Source organism: Zophobas morio, unplaced genomic scaffold, assembly GCF_036711695.1.
Source record: "Zophobas morio isolate AGI-343-1 ecotype UQ-CSIRO unplaced genomic scaffold, CSIRO_AGI_Zmor_V1 ptg000023l, whole genome shotgun sequence".
Taxonomy (NCBI): domain Eukaryota; kingdom Metazoa; phylum Arthropoda; class Insecta; order Coleoptera; family Tenebrionidae; genus Zophobas; species Zophobas morio.
The window spans coordinates 13,554,860-13,580,191 of NW_026972128.1; the positions used below are offsets into that span (position 1 = coordinate 13,554,860).

At 31.5% G+C, this 25,332-nt stretch overlaps 1 protein-coding gene across 1 annotated transcript in view; it reads left to right on the forward strand.

Moving 5' to 3' along the window:
• The first annotated feature begins 10,911 nt into the window (after positions 1–10,911).
• The window catches only part of LOC135133897 (transient receptor potential cation channel protein painless-like), a 152,423-nt gene continuing 138,002 nt past the window's right edge, over positions 10,912–25,332 (forward strand). The window contains exon 1 of the mRNA XM_064062439.1: positions 10,912–10,920. The gene's annotated coding sequence lies outside the window, so the exon portion shown is untranslated. The remainder of the gene's footprint in view (positions 10,921–25,332) is intronic.

Genomic DNA, 25,332 nt, shown 5'->3' on the forward strand with positions numbered 1-25,332 from the left:
AAATAACACTGCGATGAGAAATTCTCCACTTGTTGAAACACTTACGCTATTGATACAGGGTGCAGTTGCCGTAAAAACATATTGTGTGTATTTTCCTTAATAATCTTAAGGTGTTGTTATCAGAGCTAAGAAAGTACGTTAAAAGACCGCGAGACTGATGTTATATTTCCGAGTGAATTTCAGTAAATCATCAGTCCATAACGTATAAATCAAAAAATAACTTATACTGTGGAAAATTCGTTTTAAAATTAAAATTCGATTTAAGTTATTGAGAATTAATGAAAATTTACTATTACATGCTTGACTTAGATGCGATGCTGTTTCAGAAACCGAAAAATTTTATGTATATCTTGTGTTATGTAATTTTGAGTTATTAAAAAAATTTAATTACCTACAAGCTTTTCATAAATGCTTCTATTATTTTATGAGAGTGAGTACATTTTTTAGAAGTGTCTTAGGGCCGAATTCTGTAAAGTATAAAGGCACTTTGGTAAAAGGATTGTCCTTTACATAAAGATATTCCTATTCTCTAAAACGTAAAGGACCCTTATAGATCCGTTGCATAAAGGTGAAGTCCTTTATAGTTTCCCTTGTGCAACGTATGGTCATATGTGTCACTTTATGCAAATTATCTGTCAGTTTCATTAGTTTTATATAGTGACCGTTTCTAAATAAAAGGGAAGAAATGGAGGATCTGTGATTATTTATCGTAGAGAAATTACAATAAAGGTATATATGTATGAGTCAGAACAATGATGTCTTTGTCCAGTTTTATAGTTTCATGGTTTAAGTTTATTAATATTAGCAAAAAGCACTAAAAATCGTCATATTAAAGTTAATTAAGCCCATTTTGGTGGAAATATATACAAATACTTTTACGATGCTCCAAATAGACTGGTAACCAATAAACAACTTTGCAAAAACAACTCCTTTGGAGGGGTCTTTACTTATAAAAGACCAAAAGATCCATTAAAGGCCAGACTCCCCTGACCACACTGACATAAGGGGCCAGTGCTGATATCTCCAAAAATGTGCATGATTTCATAAAATGTTTAATTTTTTTAAGTTTTTAATGTTACCATCATCACGAACCATCCTACGAGCAAATAAATACTCCTCATATTTTTACTATATGTCAGGCACAAAGACCACGACAATAATTACATATCTCATAAATTAACAAAAGTTAAGTTTAAAAATCTCCCGAGCCCGTCACACCAACCATACCGATATTGTCAAAATTTGAGGTTATGTACAATATATTCCGTCTCTCTTGACACAATGGTAAACACTAGCGTTCCTTTTCTAAAAGCATATACTATCGTACTAAAAACATCCGTCCGTTCCTTTACATAAAGTCGAACTAACGCACAAGTTTCTCCGCAACGGATGCAATAGAGAATAAGGTTTTAAAGGATTCACTTTCACATTTCCTTTACGGCAAAGCCTTTAACGAACGGATCCTTTATTAAAAGGTTAAGATACAGAATTCGGCCCTTAATTGCATTAGGAGAGCTGCATTTGAATGCAGCCACTGGAAGGGGAAGAACAGTTAATTAAAAAGGCTGGTGTTTAGAGCTTTCATCCCTTCATATTTGATGAATAAATTTTAAATTTTAAAGGGTTTCATAATAACGTACCAACTTAGGCCCGAATTCTGTAACTTAACCTTTTAATAAGGGATCCGTTTGTTAAAGGCATTAGCCTAAAGGAAATGTGAAAGTGAATCCTTTAATATCTTATCCTCTATTGCATCCGTTGGGGAGAAACTTGTGCGTCAGTTCGACTTTATGTAAAGGAACGAACGGATGTTTTTACTACGATAGTATACGCTTTTAGAAAAGGAACGCTTGCGTTTATCATTGTGTCAAGAGAGACGAAATCTATTGTACATAACCTCAAATTTTCACAATATCGGTATGGTTGGTGTGACGGGCTGGAGAGATTTTTAAACTTAAATTTTGTTAATTTATGAGATATGAAATTCTTGTCGTGGTCTTTGTGCCTGACATACAGTAAAAGTATTATTTATTTGCTCGTAGGTTGGTTCGTGATGATGGTAACACATTTAAAAAACTTAAAAAAAAAAATAAACATTTTATGAAATCATGTACATTTTTGGAGATATCAGCACTGGCCCCTTATGTACCAACACACTGGAGTGGCAACTGGTCAGGGGAGTCTGGCCTTTAATGGATTTTTTGGTCTTTTATAAGTAAAGGCTCCTCCACAGGAGTTGTTTTTGCAAAGTTGTTTATTAGTTACTAGTCTATTTGGAGCATCGTAAAAGTATTTGTATTTCCACCAAATTGGGCTTAATTAACTTTAATATGACGATTTTAGTGCTTTTTGCTAACATTAACAAATTAAACCATGAAACTATAAAACTGGACAAAGACATCATTGTTCTGACTCATATAAACCTTTATTGTAATTCCTCTAGGATAAATAATCACAGATTCTCCATTTCTTCCCTTTTATTTAGAAACGGTCACTATATAAAACTAATGAAACTGACAGATAATTTGCATAAAGTGACACATATGACCATCCGTTGCACAAGGGAAACTATAAAGGACTTCACCTTTATGCAACGGATCTATAAGGGTCCTATCTTTATATAAAGGACAATCCTTTTACCAAAGTGCCTTTATACTTTACAGAATTCGGCCCTTAGTGGGCATGATTGTTTTAACATACATTTAAATGTACACACCAAAGTCGGTATCCACAGTGGTCTTACAGTGTTGCCAGTTTGATTGGCTTCCTGATAAGTACCTGTTAAAAAAGTTTAAGCATCATTTTATGTAAACCTAATCATAGGCATAAGGAACACGCCATTTAGAGGCGTATGGTAAATATTTATCTTATAATTTTTTAAGATGATATCAAAGGAAGGAGTAAATAAACGAAATTTGGTTAATGGTTAATCAATAAATCATATGTTCCCGATATTTCAAAGAAGTATGTTTTTAGTTTCTTAGGTAAATTGCAAAATTTGTTCTACGTGTTTACTTTTAGAATAGCCCGTATATAAACTCTTAAACTATTGGTAAGGGGGTGTGACTAAATCAAACGGAACATGACATACGGCGTATATTTCAAGAAAGATTTATTTTACAAAAAACTAAGATGAAAATTTTTTAGAGAGGATGAGTTGACCAACTTTGAACAGTATTCTGTAATCTTCGCAATTTAAAAATAATCAGTTCACTAGGTTGTGAGACGGAAATAAATGCGCAAACTGAGAGTCGTGAGAGGAAGGAACAACTAGATGTTGATATTGCACAAGTTATAAAAGATGTAGAAGAAATGGCTTACTTTGTTAAAATTTTGTAAAATCTGTATTTTACGTCAACAAATCAACTATTAACCATTTGGCCACAAAGCTTCAAGTGTTGAGGTAATACATCAAAATTATTTATCGTGAAATTATTCGTCCCTGATTAAGCATTAGCCTTAAAAAAATCATTTTGGTATCAGAATAATATCTGGATCACTGTTATCTTTTTGTTTTGTAAAATAGCCCTTAGCAACCCTTAAAGATAATGCAGCGAAACAGCTTATGGCACAAGCACAACGTGACTCTGAACATTCAAACTAGTTTAAATCTGCAGTAGGGGTGACGGAGTGGCATTAGATATGTATACCTTGTATCATTACGACCCGCCTCAGTTTGGTATGACACCTAAAATAAAACTACAGATTGCGCATCCTTTATTCTCATTTGTATATTAAAACTCCACAAAAGTAGCAGAACGCATCACAAAGGACTGAAGTAATGGAATCCGTGGATGTAAGGTAAGGTACGTATACAGTCTGTATTCGCATCCAATTTGGTTTAGCTTCACAGAAACACAGATAAATTTCTTTGTGTTTTTAGGGAAATTGCTGTATAATATTCTCCATATTCGTGTAATTTTACGACATGAATTCATTCATGTTGTTTTAAAAGGGTCTAACTGCTGATGTGAAGAATCTCTTCACATTTTACATATTGTAAAACAGGTAATTAACTCACAAAACGCACTGAATAGCACTTGATGATCTTGAAGGAATAAAACACACTGCGCTAATATTTACACATTAGTCGCTGAATCATTAAAATACATAACATATTTCAAGAAATGTAGAATATCAGTGTTTTTTTTCTTATAGAAAAAAGTGCTTCCGATTAGTAAAAATTCATAATATGCGAATATTAAATTATAAGTACGTCCCACGACATCACAGCAGGAGCGTGTTATTGTCACGTGTGGGCCACACGGTCAGAACTACCCACTTCCGGTGGACGCAGGAAGTAGCGGCGTCATTCTATACTCCTCAAATAATTTACATAATTGCGTTATTGTTTCCCAGGTTAAGGGGTGGCCATAGTAGATAACCCTTTGTGGTAAAGGGTTTATTATTGAGTTGACCTGATGATAACGGAAATTGCCGGAAGACGAAACCTGTCCATTATTAATAGTCATCAGGAAATCGAGGAGTTGTACTTCATCAATAAATTCCCGCAGATAACAATGAATTTACATCTAAACAATTCAAAGGTATGGTAAATCGAATACACAGTGGGGCCGTAAAATGGGAACAAGTAGAACAAAAATTTAAAAAAATACACTGGTTCTTTATTTTTATTAATGTGACAGTGTCGATTTTTATAAAATTTTTTGTAAGTGAATCTTCATTAAATAAAATTGCTGCTATTAATTTCAGATAGTGTACTAGTCTGGGTAACCTAAGCGTTAGCAGTCTTAGTCGAGGCACAGTATTTAATCATATGGACATTCCCTCCAGGTTTGTCAGTAAGCTGTAATAAATATCCATGTTAAATGTGTATTTGTGCAACGCAACTAACAAATTATTATTTATTATTGCGAGCTGAATGTTAATTTTTGCCTAAGTACTGCAGGTGCTTTCATATTAATGCATTAACTCACTTGTTGCATGCTAGTTTTATTTACAGCCTTTTGTTTTTTTATACATATTTATAGATAAGTTCAATTTGGTCAGGTTTATTTAAAAAGAGAAATTGTATACTATGTTTTTGTATTGGTAATAAATAACAGTTTGGGCCACTCTGTAACGAACAATGTTCACAATTCACATATTTGTTGTTTTATTGTGTGAGATTTTTATTACGAAATTGTTACAAAAACTAATTATTATTAATAAAATTTAACATGCCAGTTAATTTCACTGGCGCATAATGTATGATATAAACATTATGCTTACATTATAAAATCAGGTAAATTTGAATTAATCAAAATGTAATTTTTCTAAAATGATCGTATCTTGCATATTTTAGGTAATATAAAAAAAGTAAAATTTTACATTTTTTAACGTGTTGTAATCATTGAAAATTTTAAAGAATGCATAATGTAGTTTTTTAGCTTATTCCTGAGAAATAAAAAGTACATTCGTATTAATCATCCACACATTTTAATAATTTGTTGCAAATAATAATAATTCTTTATTAAAAAAAGTTTTTTTTTTCATTTCATTTGTGACAGATATTTTTATAAGTCAATACATTTTAATCTAAAGGAATCAAATGAAATTTCTTTCTAAACAAAGGCTCCTCCTAATGAGTTCTGTAGTTTGTGGTTTTGATATTTTTTTTACATCAATTTTTTCAGTGACATCTTTATTTAAAAAATTGTAGAGGCAGGTGGGGCAAGACGAATTCCTTCTACAAATACATATGTATGTATAGAATAAATTCCAAACCTCGTTAAATATACGTTAATAAATAAATAAATAAATGGTTGCATTTGTTGCTATTATTATATACTTTTTTAATTTATTTAATTTAGCAATGAATGGTCAAGTTAAAATGTTGGACACAATATTCGCGGACACCGTGTTATCATATACCTAAAAACCTAGTTTCAGATTTTTGGTCAAAGGGACAAGGTAAATAATTTACCTGGTGGTATATTGTTTTAAGGGTTGATGTATTTAAATATCAAATATTTGTGGGTCCGTGCTGGGACCACCCATGAAGGTTTCATCGAGGTGTTAACAAGCTTCTCCGGTATTTTTATGCACGGTCCGACTTTCAATGGAAAAAATATCTGGTTGCATTAACACGTTTTTATACCATCTAGACTTTTATTATGACTAAATTCGAATTGTCTTGTGAATTAAACCCGAGTTTACAGCTTTAATTGCGGTGGAAAAGTTGGTGGTTTTGTGTTGAACCGAAATCACAAACGAATGGCTGAAAATACGAAAACAGAGTCGATGAAGCCAATTAGCGAGCAATTTGTGAAAGAATAATTCAATAAAAGTGCACCGAAAAAATATTTACAAACGAAGTATGTACAAAAGCCTTATAATCTCAATTTTATGAAAAATATTAAAGCAAACACTGCCGGAAATGTCTATAGACAGAGAGATTGCCGATCAAAATATAGAGGAGAGGAGATCACTGACTATCGACTTTAAATATTTACACTTGTTTTTATAACCGAGAAAATGAGTTTAGAAATAAAGAGACAACTTTCGTTTGCAATGAGATTTCAATTAAAATGGGACGCGTCGCGACGTCGATTTTGAACAATGATGAACTCTCGCTATAGTCAACAACACTTTGTGTAATTATTCATTTCGCATAGGAAAAGGCTTTTATTATGGCGGACATTTGCCTTAAAAGCGTTCATGTAAAACAAAATGCCAATGAAAATATTTATGACAGTGCGAAAAAATCACTAATAACCGTTGGATCAATAATTGGCAATAAAATAATGGTGTTTCAAAAGGATTTATGTGGTTACATCGATTGACACTTAATGTAACCGCGTAATCAAGTAGTTTAAAATTTAAGTAACTGTAGAAACAAAATTGTCCAACAATTGAAGCAAAACGCTTTTCGTTTTTCACCTTATTATTTGGCAGAATCTTTTTTCTGTCTGTTTTTTTTTTTCAAATCAGGAAGTTGATGACTTCATTAATGGCGCTTTACCGTACCGCAGTTTAATATTCTGAAAGGATGATTAAAACACGCTTTCTATATAGATTTGATATTAATAAATCCCCTGCCCGTGGAGCGTGCACATAACAAAACCGTAAACCAGGTGCACGTCAGTGAATAATAAAATAATTGGTCAATGACTTAACAGAATCAAACTGAGTTATCAGTCGATATCAGACGAGCTGTCAACGATCGTCGCGATGAGTCGGTAATTGGGTGATATTTCAGCTAGGTTCTACTAGGGGATGAGGCCCCCACGTGCTGAACAGTGACTAAGCTTATACAAACATGGGAGCCCTAAAGACAGATTGGCAATACCTACAACAGGACCATCTCGATCTCTCGAAAAGTACACACAAGCGCGAGAGTAATATTTTTTCAGTTAATTTAATTAAGATCGAGTCTTAAATGGATCGCTATAGCTGACGACTCTGAAATCCTGAGACTGTTGTGTTGTGATATTATATAAAACTTAGGGATGATGTTTTCAAATTTTTGGAAGGGAGTTAGGGAGTAACAGATAAAAAAATTTCAGCAGGCTTGATTGTTTCTGGGATAAATTTAAAAATTTTGTTGTTTAGTTTCGATTTGTTTTTTACAAAAACCTACATAAATAAGGCTAAAAACAAGCATGGATTAATAATAACACAGACGTCACATTTTTGGCAGATAGAGGAAAGCACGAAACTTACTTTTTCGTATTCTACTACAAGAACACATGGATATAAATATTGGAAAGTACTTAGTTTTTAAATCAGGAAGTTAGGAAGAAATTGCGAATTATCTCAACTTTTAGCTGTTGTAAATAATTTTAACAAAATCTTTGACTCTATCTTATCAGACATCCTGTACAGTCATGTGAGTAATTCAAAGTGTGCAAACTTATGTTTATTTAATAGGTATATGTTTCGGAAGCTTTAAAGGATTTTTAGAAGCTGATGTTATCATTTGTGACTTATCGAAAGCTGTTGATATTGTTGATCAAAGTTTCATTTTTATAGAAAAACATCTCAAATGGGTGTGGTCATTTCTATCCTACCAATTATAAACATTGTCTGCAAGGGCGTATAAATCTGAGAATTGGTAACAACAAATTATGATATATAAGGGTCGATTTGAAGTTCAGTATTGATTATTATCATTTGGTTAAGATGTTTATCTAAAAATATAGTCATAATATTGTTAAATATCACGGTGGCTGTGTTTAGTTAAATTCGCAATGGAGTTTATGCATCTGTTTAACGGGTTCGTTTTTTAAAAAAAAATTCAAACGATACGTCGTGAACCCATGAAGACATGTTTTTTTTTTGTTAGAACACCGTTAAACGCATGTTAAATTTAATCATTAATATTGATATTTGTTTTATTTGCACTGTTTTGTGTGTTATTCTGGTCGTGGTTTACTGAATATCAATAAATATTAATCTGGAGCGATTTTGTAAAACACAGCTCAGGTGTTCATACTTTCCTTAGGTATGTATATATATCGTTATCCTAATGGTTTACATAATTTATTGACAGTTTCGAAAAAAGATAAGATAAATTTTTCAGTTATGTTAAATTTAACTTACATCATAAAAAACGTTAACATTTAGTTAAAAACTTAGTGGCGCTAAAAAATGATCCACATGTTCCAAATTATGGGGGGAAAAACAAAATTGTCAACTGTTGTGTGCAAAACAAACGGAGTTGAAGAGATCAATAAATGTGTGTTTCGTATTTATTCTTCAGACAAATGAGAGTTACTAAAGAATAAGACTGATATGAATTTTGCTAAGGTTAATAGGTATAAACAGTCGAAACAAAAATTTCAATGTTTAACAATAATAGCCGAGACACTGAAAAACAGAAAAACTACAAATGTTGCGAACATTTGGCAGCATTTGTATTTTTTTTATATTAAAGGATCCGTTAGTCGTTTTCATTTTTATTTACTTAAATTGCCTATTTGCTCTTTCCAGAAAACAAATCAGACATTCTTTTCGTTTTATACCGTTTCATTATTTGCACAGTAAACATACAGTAAAATAGTATTTTGTATTGTAAGAGAAATGCTATACTATAAGCGAGCGATACTGATCTCACGAAATTATAATGGCAACATAAAGGTTTCAACAGTTTTAGAACTGATTTTTCCAATGAAAGTGATTTACGAAAATCGGTAAAAATCAGAAAAAAATTGGCTAAACTAAATTCACTATACTTCGACACTGCCAGCTGCACAGCCTTATCACACCTTATCCACCTCCCTCAATTAACCCCTGTTTTATTCTAAAAGTCAGTTTCACGGTTTGATTGATACAAATAATAATTTATTAAACCAATTTTGTGCAGAAAATCTATCAATACTGTGAATTCTAAAATTGTAGTTGGCAAATATTGCTGAAACTTTTGCTGGCAACTATAGCATGGAAAATAGCTATAATATTAAATTGTAAGCATGCATTTTTAATGCAATTTTTGTATTTGTGTCAAAAAATTTAAAACAAATATAATATTTTTTATATATAATTCAAAATAATGGCCAAATCGTGTATTTAAAGTTTTCTAAAAAAAAATTGCCGTCTTCATTTTTTAATCTTCTTTAAATATATAAAAGGCAATGTCCTGATTGACCTATCAACGCCTAACTCAAACCACTAATGCTAGAAAGTTGAAATTTGCAGAGAATTTTCATTTTATACTGGAGGCATCGTTTAGGAAGGTATTTTTCGAAATTCATCCCCTAAGGGGGTTGAAAAGGGGTGATAAAATTTGTATAGGACCAATATGTCTACTGTAAATTTACATCGTTACCGTGAAACCTGGTACATTTTAATTCTCTTCAGGACAAATAAGGAAATACGTACTTAAGCATTTTCCCCTAAGGGGGTGAAAAATGGTGTCTAAGTTTGGGCGGCCAAGTTTGTATAGGAACAATATTTCTGCTATAAATTGAAATTTCTACGTGAAACTTGGTTCTTCAACACAAATAATGAAACAAGTCTTTAAGCATTTTCTAAATTTCTACTCCTAAGGGAGTGAAATGTGGAGGCTAAATTTGCATGGGAAAATATTTCTATTAATATCTATATATTTAAATTTTTACGTGAAACTTGGTATTAATGCTCTTCAACAGAAATAATGAAACACGTATTTGAGCATTTTCCGAGCAACCCCTAAGGGGCTGAAAAGTGGTGGCTAACTTTATTTGGGAAAAATATTTCTATTTTAAATTTTTGACGTGGAATTTAGTATTAATTAATGCACAATGAAACACATATTTAAGCATTTTCCGAGATTCAACCCCTAAGGGGGTGAAAAGTACCTATTGGTTAAGTTTGTATGGGAAAAATATTTCTCCTGTAAATTTAAATTTTTACGGGGAACTTGGTAGGTATTAATACTCTGCAACACAAATGATGAAACACGCATTTCAGATTGTTTCGAGATTCCATCCCTAAAAAGATGAACGGTGGTGACAAATTTTTTATGAGCAAAAATATTCTTATTTCTATTTTTACTGGAAATTGTACTAAAACCCTTCAATACATTTTTTACTTGAAGGTTGGTAATAATGTTTTTCAACACAACGAATCGTTTACGCGAAGGAAGCCGCGGACGAAAAGCTAGTTTATACATTTATATACTACGATATTTTTTCTTTGGTCGCCAATTCGCCATATATACGTAAATGTAAATCCAATGCAGATACAGAAAAAGAAAAAAAATGTGGCATCTAAAGGATCACAATTTTCTTTAAAAATTCTTGTATATCTTTTGTACAAAGTTTTATAACATATAAATTAATATAATATGACATATTTATTGTGTTCAAAAACTGGGATTTTTAACAACAGCTACTTTAACAACTATAATGAACAAAGTACATTGCTGTGATGTTCTAACGCTGTATATTAGAAAGGAAATAAAAAATAAATGGGTGATGGGCGATTTATTTATTTATTTTGCTTTAGGTCACATATATTAGGTATAGTGCAGTAACTTTGTGCTAAATAGAATTGTAATGGACAAAAAAATTGTACATAAAAAGTTGAGTAAGGACTGTATAGATGAGATTTACATTAATTAACTAATTAGACAAGTAGGTCGTTATCATAACTAGAGTTAATTTTTACTTTCATTTTATACCTACTTTTAGTCAGCTGAAAACTTTTAGTTGAAATATTCGTAAAGAGTAGTTTATTTTCAATATCTTCCAAATTTCTAGTCCGAATGTTTGGAAGTAAATACGTCTATAGTAAAGTCTTAATTAATGGAGCTGTAAAGTTTTACTAGGTACAAGTTAACTAAGTTTACTATACATGGATTGTATTTCGTTTGTGTTAGTAAAGTTATTCATACATATTACAGCTTTGACTTTAATTAATCCGGTTTACTAAAGAAGATTATAGTTATCCCTGTTTTTTCTGATTCATCTTGTGCAGTAACCGTTATTACATGTCATTATCTGCGATCATTGATTATCTAAAAGAATAGGAAAGGACGTTTAAATATATACATTTACAGCGATAAAAGAGTTCATGTGGCTGCAACAACTTGCAATATTTCAAGTAATTTTTACGTTGTGAAGGAGAATTTAATTTTCTTCATTCAGTGCTCAAGGATAGGTCATCTACCCGCCGTTTTTCTTTTTTTTTTTGATGTCCTTGTTTTGACACACATACCTGACGTTCGAGGTTATTATTGAATATGATTATTATTTCTGAGTGAGCTCTTTACATCGTGATGTTGTGATAGGACTGTTAGGTGCGGCTTTAGGGGAACCGGCACGTACGCAAACAGCCCACTATAAACCCTTTTAATGAAACTATATATCGTTCCATCAATCGAAGAGTTTTCAATTAATAATAAATAACTTTTATGCGATAAAATTGACCGCCGAAAGATTTTTCAAGTCCAACAACGTGCTAAAATGGAGTGACGATGATGATGACATAAAATCTTCTGTTTCATACCATCAGAAGATGTTGAAAGCTTTTGTATGTGTGTGGTCCATAAAAGGAGTGCTGAAGAGTCTTCAGAGCGGCGATTGTCTCGACTGAATATGTTCAAGTGCTACTTTATTTCTGTTGGAATCGAACGCTATGCAACGTTTTCAGATTCATTCCTTACAAATTATCCGAGATTTATGTTGCCGTGACATTTAAATCTACCCACTTGTGAACTCCAAAATTTTGTTTAAAATTTGTGACACGGAAAAGCGTCTTCAAAGTCATCGTACGTCATATACCTGCATTGGATAATACCATACGGCTATAAAATTTTTTAACCCACACATTCCTATTAATCCTGAACTGTAAAACGATTTTTTTATCGACACCTCTAGTGGGAACGACGTTGAGTGGTTTTTTATAATGGTCGAACAGTAGCACTCTTTGTTGACTGAGATGATGCAGGCTGAATGTGTGAATTGATAAAGAATAACATGTTTTTTAATGAACGTGAAGTGAATACCACACCTGACAAATCTCGAAAATACGGGAGCTTCTCAGCTCATCGCTTCTTGTTTGTTTCCATCATCATGGTTTTATAACATTGTTTAAATTAAGAGTAATATTGTTGTTCTATTTGTTTGGATCGGGTTTATTACTTTGTTTGTTTAGTGGTCGGGACAACAAAGAAAGTATAAATTGCTTATAATTGCACATCAAATATTTTTTAACCTTCTTGTACAAGGAGTAATCTAATTAACTTTTGATAAAGGATCTGTCATAAATATTATAAACTGGGTTAAGACAAAATTTAAGTATTAATGTAGGTTTTTTGCATTATGTTTAGAATGTGGAATTTTAAGTGTTGTCTATATAAGAGTTTTTTACCAATGTAATGCTAATCAGAAAACTTTTAATGAGTAACGGTATACTTGTAAATTATAAGTAACGTAAGTCGTTTGTGCATATTTTTTATTAATTATTATCCATTGCGTCCAGAAATAGGAAATAAATTGACTATAAAATTTTTGAAGGAATCAAATGGTTTTCTACGCAGTTTAAGAAATATATCATACGATTCACCATGTTAGAGCCTTCATGAAAAGTAAACTGTTAAGTTGTAACACATCAATATATTTTTTCAATGGCAGTATTATCCACATTTTATAGCATCACTTATGACTGAAGCATAGATTGTATCATGTTATTATTTACTAGACATTCTCAAGTATACTTCTATTTGCCGTCGATTTGAGAGGAAACAGGTTTCTCAAAATTTATTACGTACCTAGCTAATTTTTTATTTTTCATACTTTTTGTGTTATGCGCATGTTTTTTATTCACTTTTTAAAAATAACAGTCAGTAAAAATAGGGTTGCCGTAAAAATAATTAGCATAGTCATACGAGGTAAGCGCCAAATATTCTCGGCCTGATATATTTGCGATTGCTCGTCGGGAAATTTGTACAACTCATAAAAGACTAGAGGGTCCCCGCAGTATGTGTGTAAAATTTCAAGCCCCACTGCCCATTAGTTTTGATACATTTGAGGAGTAATATTTGAAAAATTATGGACTCATCATGCCTGTTTAAAATTGAAAATCGAACGGCAATCAAATTCTTATCAAAAGATGGAATTGCTCTAAAGGGTATTAAGGACAGGATGGTTTTTGTGTTTGCTGAAGCTTGTCCTTCACATTTTACTAAAAAAAATGATCACAGTTATTTCGCATGGGGTAAGAAACCCTTGAAGACGAACCAATCTTCCAAAAAAATCATGGCCACAATTTTTTGGGACTGTAAAGGAATGTTGTTGATTAATTTTAAAGGATGAAATACCACTGTCAACGCTACATATTATGCTTACTTACTGCATAAATTAGGAGAACGTATTTGGGAAAAAAGGCCGAGAAAATTAACAAGAGGCGTTCGATTGCTTCATGAAAATGCGCCCGTTCATACCGCATGTCTTTCTCAAGCTGCTATAGGGGCCTGTGACTTCGAGTAACTTGATCACCCACCCTACAGTACCGACTTAGCTTCGAACGATTATTAACTGTTCTCTAAGTTAAAAAACGACTTGCAAGGAAAACGTTTTGGACGGATAAAGAGGTGCAAACGGCAGTACTACATCATTTTAGTGATAAAGATTCAAATAATTTTTTTAAACGCATAGAGCTGTTAGTTGGACGTAGTTTTGAATGTATTGAAGTTAACAGAGATTATGTTGAAATATAAATATTTAATTTTTTTCCATCAGGTCTCTTTCTTTGTTAGGCCGAGAATATTTGGCGCTTACCTCGTAAATTTGACAAATGCCCATAAAAAAACTGAATTTGTTGAATGGGTTCTTTTTTTTTGATAGAATAAAATAAGGATATATTTTCCAGTTTAAACTCCTGACATGCATTGAGGACGAAAGAATGTCTTTTTTGACCTCAGTCACTTCACAGTTTTTGTTTAAAATCGTGTAATTTTATTTTTAATAACTCACATAATTTTTCTCTGATATTTGATATCAAAATTTTGAATTTTGGCTACGCAGAAAAATAGTGTATTTTTAATTGAAGATGACTATGTGAATTTCAAAGTAATATGAGTAATTAAACATTTAATGCAGTTTTTCCCACGGGATTATGGAGTTTAAGCAAATTTTAAAAAATTTTACCTAGGGATATTTTGAATTATTTTTGAGTTAAGTGTCCTAGAATTTTCAGAATACGAAACTTTAATTTTTCTGCACAAAGAGTGTGAATAGTTGTCTATAACTTAGATTAACGTATCATTAACAAGACGGAAGTTTTAAAATTAGCTTTCATTTTTGCATGTTTTACTTGTAGAAACCAATCATTAATCATGGCTGATATGCAGACGATTTTTCCTTAGTCATACACCTTACTGCAAGTCATGTCGTCGACTGTTTTGACTGTTTTTGTTTTTCAGCGACAGTATTTGTTTATTTATTCTTGACCTATTATTTAAAAATATACGGTTGCTTTTTTAACGGAAAGATAATCAAGGAAGTGTGTAAATATTTTTTTAATGAAACTGATCATGTAGTGATTCTATTGTTCATTGAAGTATTGTCCAACTTGTACAGATATTAGTCAATATTATCTTGTGATGCGTCTATGAAACGCCAGTGTAAGATTTTTATGATGAACGCATACAATGTTTGTCTCTATAGCCAAACTGCAAAAATATTTTGACCTAATTTTGTGAACTAAAGAAGTTATTTCGTGATTTTTTTAATTTCTGCTCTAGTTGGTCATGACGTGTCGGTCAGCAGTGTAACTGAAACGGCTATTTGTATTATTAAGTACTTAAGTAAGTGGCCACATTGCTACATAAAAAACGCGTTTGTACCAAGGAATCTAGAGTTTTGTTTGATTCATTCTAAATTTGCTTCAATAAAGTGGTGTCTTAGTTCATTTTTATTTTTTATATCAGTTAATGAAGCAGGTTTACAGTGTATTTTATGTAGCTAAGTTTTACAAAATTCTGGGAACAAAGTAGGGCTATTTTTATTTTAGTGTTACATTGTACCTACGTATTGACACTGATAGACGTACATATATATGTGTTTCTACTACAAAGTTTATAAAACAATTTTATAGTTCCTCCTTTATCTGTAGTTTAATAACCCACTTCTATGTTTTCCTATTTTTAGTTATTGTAAAAAATATGGAATCAAATTTTATAATTTCTCCAAGAGATTAGACTTGTTTATTAATTGATTGTGCTCCAGAAGTAAGGTAAGTTCTGTTTAAATAACTAAGGTTATTTTTTTAATTCACAAGCGTAAGTATCGTAATGGGGACCATCCGGCGAACTATTTTCATGTTTTCTTGACGTTTCTTGGTTCTTAGAGTATGAAAAATAGGTCCTCATTTCCTGTCTGTTGTTTGTCTCTCGTTTGTCTGTCGTCTGTGTTAATTTTTATTAGAATAGACATTTTATCTCGAAACTACTGGACTGATTGTTGTTAAATTTTATATTATGTAAGTACTTTCGCAATATTATCTGGATGGTGAAACATTAACCAAAATTTGTTTGATCATTCCCACCAACAATGTAATGACGTCATCTCAAAATTTTGCATGCTAAATGCTATTTAAATTGGATCAAATAACGTACTTCTGTACATGTGGTTTATTTATGCAAAAAAAATCCAAATTAAGTAGATATACCTACTTATGATAATATTTTATAGCAGTGTAAGCGGAACGAATTGCAATGGCTGTTGATTCAATTGGTGAACCGTCGGCGTCGTGTTACTAACGCAGAGTTCAGTCCCGTCGGGGGTTCGATTCCCTCACGGGCCACTTTTTCTTCTATAGAACTGGATTTGTTTGACTGCACTTTTTGTCTGATTGTTCCAATAATATTCGACTATTTTTTTTATTTTGATGCGTTATCAATTATAAAATAAATACAATTTCTCAAAATTAAATTTTACAGTTATTCGAAGAAGTTGTATTTAATTTACAACTTTTTTTTTCATGAAAATATACGTAGGTATTACTTATTTTATAATTGCAAAATTTAGATGAATAAAATAATTCCTGTGCTGTGCGAAATTTTGTTTTTTCGGCTCTCTATCTAAACTTTTAGCCAAATTAACGACATATTTCATTAGACCAAGGTGTTGACGTTAATAAGCAAATGTGGAATGATTAATTAAAAATATACAGGGTCGCTAGAATGTATCGAAACGGTTAAATATTTTGAGAACCACTTGTACAAATCAGCTCAAGTTAGGTATAGGGTTACAAGAAGTTGTGCTGTAATTATCCGTCAAAACATATTTTTTTTTTGCCTCATTTGTTTTCGAGATGCAAGGCCAACTTGATTTTTTTAATGGTACTACCATATAATTAATGTATTTTTGAATAGAGATGTTTTTTCTGAATTTATAAATATAGCACTATCATACTTTCTTATTGAAATGGCAAAATAAATTATTAAACAATAAATAAATTAATCACTAACAACCGAAACCAAAATTAAACCTCCATTTTCTACAAAAGATGCTCAAAATGCTCTTCATTTCCTTCTCGGTAGTAAAAAAGACATTGAATAAAATTTTGTAGTGAGTTAATGAGAATTTCTGGACGAATGTTAGCAATTTCCTTACGTATGTATGCGTTCCTGTAAGTCTGCAATGTGAATCAGTCTATTGATATAAACGCGATTCTTTAAATACCCCACAAAAAAAGTCAAGCGGTGTCAAATCCGGTGATCTGGCAGCAGGGGCGGCTCACGACTTGAAAAGTTGATGAGGCCTTAAAGCACAAGCTGCTCAAATATCTGAATATCTAAAAAAATACATACATTGTCAATTTTAATAGAAATTTTTTGACAAAAACTGGAATTTTAGAAACATTAAGCAAGCCGAAAAAAGGTGTACCAATGTGTAATGTTTCTATGCCAGAAAATCAATTTTTATTTGATTTTTTTTTTTTAATTTTTCGATGTGCAGTTTTTCGTATTTTTCACTTTTGGGTTTTTCAATTTTTCGATTTTTGAACTTTTGAATTTTGCAGTTTTACGATTTTGTGGTTTTTAGTTTTTGATTTTTGCATTTATTTTTTTTTTTTAATTTTACTATTTTTAATTGTAGCACATCGATGTCATTCGAATATTGTTGTTTTCGCCACGTTTATTTATGTCGTGTTGACTTTTTAATTTTGAATTTTTTAATAGCGCCCATTTTCGAATTTTTAGAAATCATACAGTGTTTGGTTTTTTTTCCAGTTTTTCGATTTTTACTTTGCAAATTTTACTTCCCGAGTGTGTTCTCGATCGTTCATGACCCCTAGAGGACGAAGAAATAGGTCTCCCGTTTCCGTCTGTCTGTCCGTCTGCCCGTCTGTCTGCTGTCCCGGATCTTTATGAGACAGATAATCTCCGAAACTACTGGACCGATTGTTGTGAAATTTTGTACTTATATTAAGAATATCATGTAGATGGTAAAACGCTAACCAAAAATTGTTTAATCATCCCCACCACTAATGCGATGACGTCATTTCAAAATTGTACCTAGATAGTAAATGGGTTTTAAATTGTATAAAATAACATAGTCCTACACATGTACTTTATGACTCCGAATTGAGTTTTTACCCAAAACGTCCAGATTTTTGAAAAAAAAAAAATCAAAATTATGAAACAACATTTTGCCATTTAATTTTGAATCTGCAAAACCGAATGCTTTGAAATTTTGCAGATGGTTTACAGTTATGATAAGCATGATAAATTTTTATTCAAAATAAATTTACTTATCCCCTCCAAAAAATTGATGACGTCAGCTCAAAAGTTTGCCGAATAAATTCTATCTAAAATATACAAAATATGATGAGTCTGTAGTTGTGATTTATCATTCTATTCATATTTTTTGAATTTGCATATACAAGTTGACCCAAAAAAATTATTGAATGCGTAAATTTATTTTATTGATTTAATCAGGAACTACAAAACCGAATGCTTTGAAATCTTGGAGATGTTTTAAATTTATCATAAGTAGGGTAAAATTTTGATCAAAATGTATTTGCTCATCCCCCCCTAAAAATTTGATGACGCCACCGCAAAATTTTGCTGAAAAAATGCTTAAATGTGTAAAGAATGATGCGTCTATACTTGTGATTTATCACTGCATTAATATTTTTTAGATTTGCTTATACAGGGTGTCTGAAAAAAAATGACTGAGTCAATTAATTTTATTGATTAAATCAAGAATTACAAAAATCTAATACGAAAAAAAACATAATAGGCTTGTAGTCGTCACGTTCCTGACAGCGAGGGAAGTACTGTCTAAACTCTTTAGACCAATTTTTTAATTGAACAATGTTCCGATTTGCAAGTTTTTTGAGTTTTCAATTTTTCAACATTTGATTTTTTCAATTTTTTTTTAATTTACAGTTTTTCAATTTTACAGTTGGCTCGATTTACTAATTTGTAGATCGTTTATTCAATTTCTGGATTTTCCAGTTTCTCGATTTTCAATATTCTGATTTTTTCAAATGTTCCATTTGTGAATTTTTCTTTTTTCAATTTTTTGACTTAACAGTTTTTCGATTTTAGGTTTTCTAGTTTTCAATCTTTAATTGTTCAATTTTACAATTTTTGGAATTTTTTATTTTTTGATTATGTAATTTTTCGCTCTCCCATATTTTTGATTTGCAAGTTTTCGATATTTCAGTTATGCACTTCCTCAATTTTTGAATTTTCAGATATTTTAATTTTTCTATATTTCAATTAATCGGGATTTCAATTTTTAATTTAGTTTTTAAATTTTTCAACTTCTCAATTTTTTAATGTTTCATTTTCCCAGATTCTATTTTTTAATTTCAATAATTCAAAAAGAACAAATTTATTAAGACAGAACTTTTCGTGATTTTACAGTTTTTGAATTTTTCAATGTTTGTATTTAAATTATTCTTAACTACTTAATTTTTAATTGCTTTCACGGCGTTTATTTATATTGTGTTGACTGAGCATTTTTTTAACAGCACCCATTCTTGAGTTTTTAAAAATTCTTCAGTTTTCCGAGTTTGCAATGTCTCGATTTTCCGATGTTTGTTAGATTTTAGAATTTTTCGAATCTGTTTTAAGTTTTTCAAAGTTCCTATTTATCAGCTCTTGAATTTTTAAATTTTTCGATTTTATAGTTACCTAGATTTTTAACTTTTTTGATTTAGAATTATTTAATTTTACAGTTTTTTGATTTTACAATTTTTCGCTTTCAAATTTCTAGTTTTCAGTTTTTCGATCTGCAATTTTTCGTTCCATGGATTTTTCGATTTTTTACATTTTTAAATTTTATACAAAAACAAGTTTATTCAAACTGAAATTTTGCAAAATTGTAAAAAAAGATTTTTTTCATTTTGCTCTTGTATTTTCGATGTGTTTCTTTGAAAAATGGAAACGTCCAAAATAAAAAATCAAAAAATTGGAAATCTAACAAGTGAAAACTCAAAAAAAAAAACAAAAATATCGAAGAATTGATAAATCTAAAAATAATAATAGAAAGAACCAATTTAAAAGGTGAAGCAACGAAATCCCTTGGGGTTAGTATTTCGTAAGATAAGGTTTTGAAATATGGCAATTTTTACGATTATTAAAAAAATTCATTTTAAGTCCGAATTTTACGGAAATTTTTAATTGACGACTACGAACATCAGTATGTCTGAAGTAACAAATTAAGGCGTATACATAAATCACAGCTATAGAGGTTTAGTATTTTATAAAATTTAAATAGGATTTAGGTACTTACCAAAAATTTTGAAACTACGGCGACGTCATCAAATTGTTGCTGGGAATGATTAGGCAAATTGTAGTTATTTAATAATATTTCTAAAATATTTTATAAATTTTTGCGTATACTTATTTAAAAATGCCTGTACTTAAACCAAATTTTATAGCTTTTAAAAATAAGAAGATTATGAATAAACAATAGTAATAATTTTATTCTGATTATTTTTTGAAAACACGATACTAATTTTATTTATTTAACCGTTTCCATACATTCTAGCGACCCTCTATAATAGACCAAGATAGCTTTAAAAGCACGCAGTGCCGAAACGTGAAGAATTTCTTACCCTCAACAGTTGTTAGAGATATTTTTTTTTTTTTGAAAACTCATTTTCATACATTCTTTTACGACTTTTTTTTAAGAAAATATTTTACGGGTTTTTGGTTTTTGAAACGAAACCTTTTTTAACGATTCTTTTCGCATACTCAGATGCTGAAAACATAACAAATGACACGGTTATACCTCGAACAAAATCCTCATTCGTGTATAGGAAGTGAAACCCTGTGAAAAAAAAGTCGTCCGCATATTCATGAACCCATACATCATCGTCGGATGCACCCAGGCTTGGCTATTAAAATCTAGTTAGCCGGTATCTCCGGCTTGCAGTCCGTCGGACAATCTGCAGATCCAGCTAAAAATCACGCGCCGCTCCCACCCGCCCCTTCGCCCCTTTTAATCCAAGATCTCATCCCCAAGCTTCATCCAGATATCGGGCCAATTTGGTGTCAATGGTAAATTGTTTTATCCTAGCAATATGTCGCTTACACCAACCCACCTAAACGTGATAAGGATAAGAGTGATAGTCGTCATTATGATCGATTCGATTGTGACTTTTTATTACTGCGTGAAATATGAGGGATTATGTGGCATATGCCGTATGGAGTTTTTATCCATTAAGCGGAATATGATCCCGTTTGTTGTATGGAAGTGGGCATTTAACGAGGATGTCGTGTTGTGACTATGTAAGGCCCCTTATTAAAGGCATTAGATACACATAATTGCAATTTTCGTTGATACTGTTGTATTTGGTTTAGATAATGGCCGCAAATTAACGTTTGTATTGATTTTTAACAACCATCTATTACTTTAAGTACACAGGACATGGTACATGCATTCCTGTTTTATCTCAAACCGCACCCAAATTTGAACAGTTGAGATAAAGTGACTCACAGTTTTGTCTTACTTTGGGTCCTAGAGATTTAGATAGCATTACGGAAAATACATTCAGTTTCTGAGAATTTTATTATCGTCGCACGAATCTATATAATTTTTAAGTGATTTCTGGTAAGGAAGTAATGTGGAAATACCGATTAGTCTTTTAAAAATGCCATTTCATTTTCACAGATCTTCGTAACTTACATAAGACATTTTTTATGTGTGATTCTTCGTTTTATTATTGTAGTTCATTTTTTCAAATCAATTTTCGTGTAATTTTGAAGTCTAAATCATAACGACAGCGAAATTATTTATTAAGTCAGTACATAATCAGAGAGTGTTTGACAAACAACAATATTTGCTTTTTTATGCGAACATCCACACCGGTTGAGGATTAGAATGCCACCATTTAAATATATCAATAAAGTGCACACAACGTAAACACACCCTATGGATGACACTGTATTGTTTAATTTTATGTCGGTAATTATCATTACACCTACTTCGGCTACGTATACCTGCTCTAAAAGCAATTCAATTATCTATTGTTCTGGACACGCTGCTATTAACATCTTGTTAAAATATATTCTTGTTTATGTTGCACTAATGGTTACACACGATACACAAACATAATTAAACTTAATTTGTCATCTATCGTTAATCTATTGTGTAGCAGTCAACACTTAAGAAAATATTATTTGGATTTTTTTAACGCGGCTTTTTTAGCTTTTTGAATTTGGACACTGTACTGGAAAATGCAAGTTAACGTTGGTCCTCACATTTTTTAAAAATACATTTGCTGCCTGAACAGTAGAAATTAGCGTTTTTATCATAATAAACACTGTTTTCGTAAGACATTTAAGTAAGTAATGAAATATTTTGCAAAATCTCCGTTACTCTCAGGAATATTTTTGACTTATTTTGTAGTGCTTTATTTATAGTTTCAGACATGAATAACATTAGATAGATATGTAGCATAACCTTTTAACATTTAGTTGCAAATTTAAATGTATATTTAAGTAAATGTTGCATAATAGATTTATTTTTTACTTAGAAAACTGACACAAATCTATTGTGCATCGTGAGTCGCTGGTTTCCGTGATTAGATATCTCAAACTGAACAAAATTCAAGTAAGTAATTTATAAACTGTTTGAGCAATAAACTTAAATATTTCACACAAAAAAAATACTTGTTTATATGTTTATGACGGAAGTGACTAACGTTCAGCAAAACTAGAATACTAGAAAATACCATTGAATATTTTCTACTCTTTTTCTTAAAACTGCGTGAACTTTGAATTCCTTAACAGTCAATAAATGAAGCTAAGATAGTATCTACAGTATTTTAATACTTACTGGCTTTATAGGTAATATTAAGTACTTATATTAAAGATCAGTTTAAACTAACTATACCTACTTACCTCGAATTCCTTTAGACGGTCAAAATATGGCATTACGATACTCTGGATAAATGAAATTCTAACATTGCTTTTTTATATATTTACATAGAAAGAATGTCATTTGGTCTTAAAAATTACGTGTGGATTCTAAATGGTGATAACTTAGGTTTACAATTTTTTTTGTATTTTAGTGTTTCAAACGAATCAATGAACTTTCATCAGTTATACAGTCATATCATACATTTGTTTCTATAATTAAGTGCATGTAACAACTGTAGATTTAAAACTTATTTTTGAACCGTTTGCTCATATATCCCGAAATTACCTACGTATGAAAATTTTTTTTTACATAAGTACCCTCACCTTTGGAGTACAGGCCAACAAATCCTGCTTCTTCAAAAAAAATTAGAAAATTTGATTTTGCGAAATTTTATTTGCGATTACGGCTATGCATGAAACAAAATAAATACTTAATAGCAAGAACACTGTAAGAACAAAAAGGCCCATGAAAGAATTAAACGCGCGATCGTCGCGTTGCATGTTTGAGGTCTCTGTTTATAATATTAATAGAGAAGGTTGCTGTATATTATGAAACCTTAAGGAGGACTCATGAACCACAAGTATACAGGAGGACCTATTTTGTTTTACAAAATTTAAATCCAATTTGCTATGAAACATTTTGAGGAGACACCATCGCATTGTTGATGCGGATTGTTAGACAATTGCGTTTATCGTTATTAGCATCTACACGATGTTCCTAAAATCCATATAAAAATTAACAAAAATTTGTCCACCAATTTTGGTGGTTGTCTGTCCAATAAAAATCTACACAGAAAGCCAGAGACAGACAGCCAGATGGAAACAGTAGACCTGTAAGGGGTCATGAAACGTCGAGAGAATATGAATACAATATTTTCTTAGCTTACAGTTGGGAAGTGAAAAGTGAGATTATACCTAGCTTTAAGTGTATACACCCAGTTATTTGAGTGTAGTAAGTATACCTACTAGACTAATAAAATTATGTGGAAGTATTCAAATTCAAAAGAGCTTTACAATGAAACTTGACGCGATTCGTTTGCTGTACAAAATTTGAAACTATAGTTACCACCTTAGAATTTAAAAATATCTGGGGCAGTTAAGCACTTCAGAAATTTGTATAGTTTTGGAAATTTCATTCTAACCTATAAAATTTTATTGACAATAACGAGACAGACAGTAGTACAATGGTAAGAAGTATTTATGGGTCACACCGGTTCACCCGAATTTGTCGGGGACGTATCCGAGTTGCGCCCGCTACCTGAATTTTCGACCTACAAAAGTCCGAATTGCGCATGTTCTACTCTATAGTACGGTTACCGAAGCTCTGGAGTTGTAAAAGTCCAATGGATTGAAGGGTCTAAGAAAGTGGTAAGGGAGCATTCAGGTAATGGGCGCAATTCGGACATTTTCCGAGCGATAAAGGGCGCAACTCTTATCTTTTTCAGGTCATGTGCGCAATTCGGACACCTCTTTTGACGGAGAACATTTAGCAGGTAGTTAAATAATGGGCATTTTCGTCCGGACATGGGTTATTCTCTTTTCTAACATCTGGGGATTACCGGCACGCGACAAGTTTAAGTTGTAAATATCTTTTGCTATTGTACTACTGTCCGTCTCGTTATTACCAATAAGATTTTATAGGGCAGAAGGAAATTTCCAAAACTATAACAAAGAATTTTCAAGGAACGTACAAATTTCAAGTCAAACGATGAGAGAACAGAAGACAGATGTCTATTTATATAGAAAATCCTGTATTTCAGAGTAGTGTTGCAAAATGAATGGATTGCATGAGTTTATAGCCTCACAGTTTCCAGCTTAAATTTAGTTTTGGATCTCTAAGGTCCTCTAAGAAATGTGTTGCTTTTTAAGTGTCCTCAGAATCCTTGAAAATTCAATTGAAATTAAATAGTAGATAGAATTGAATTCATGAAGGGATTCACCAAAATCTTGGTTTCAGTTCTGGGTTTTATATATCACATTCTGTTTTGTTGATATGTTTTAGGGTTAAGTTCACGAATGTGTTCTTGTTGATGAGATAAACGTAAAAATACATACCCACTTATAATTATTGTTGCTTTGTACCACAAAATGTCTTTATACTTACTTCTTCTAGCTATACATACGTCATTTTACAAATATGAGGCTACTAATTGGTTCACATATACCTAATCTAATTTTGAAACATTTCACTGCAGTTATGTACACAACGAATAATTTGCATATCAATGAAGAATTAAAACAGTGTAATTTCTATGTGGCCCCGTTATATAGTGCAGTGGACTTACAAATTCTTTATAGAGAACAACATTTCTACTTTTGTTTTTGTTTTTTTTTTGTGAAAGCAAAGTAGGTAGTGGAAATGTGTTAAGTTACACCTATGAATTTCGAAATCTAGTGGTACCTTTTGACTTTATTTTTGCTTGCTTATGGCTTACTACTTACTCGGGAACAAATGCTTCTGGTCATGCTATTTAACTAAGTATTACTTTTCACTTTTGGCCTCCTGCCAGGAATCGCTTCAT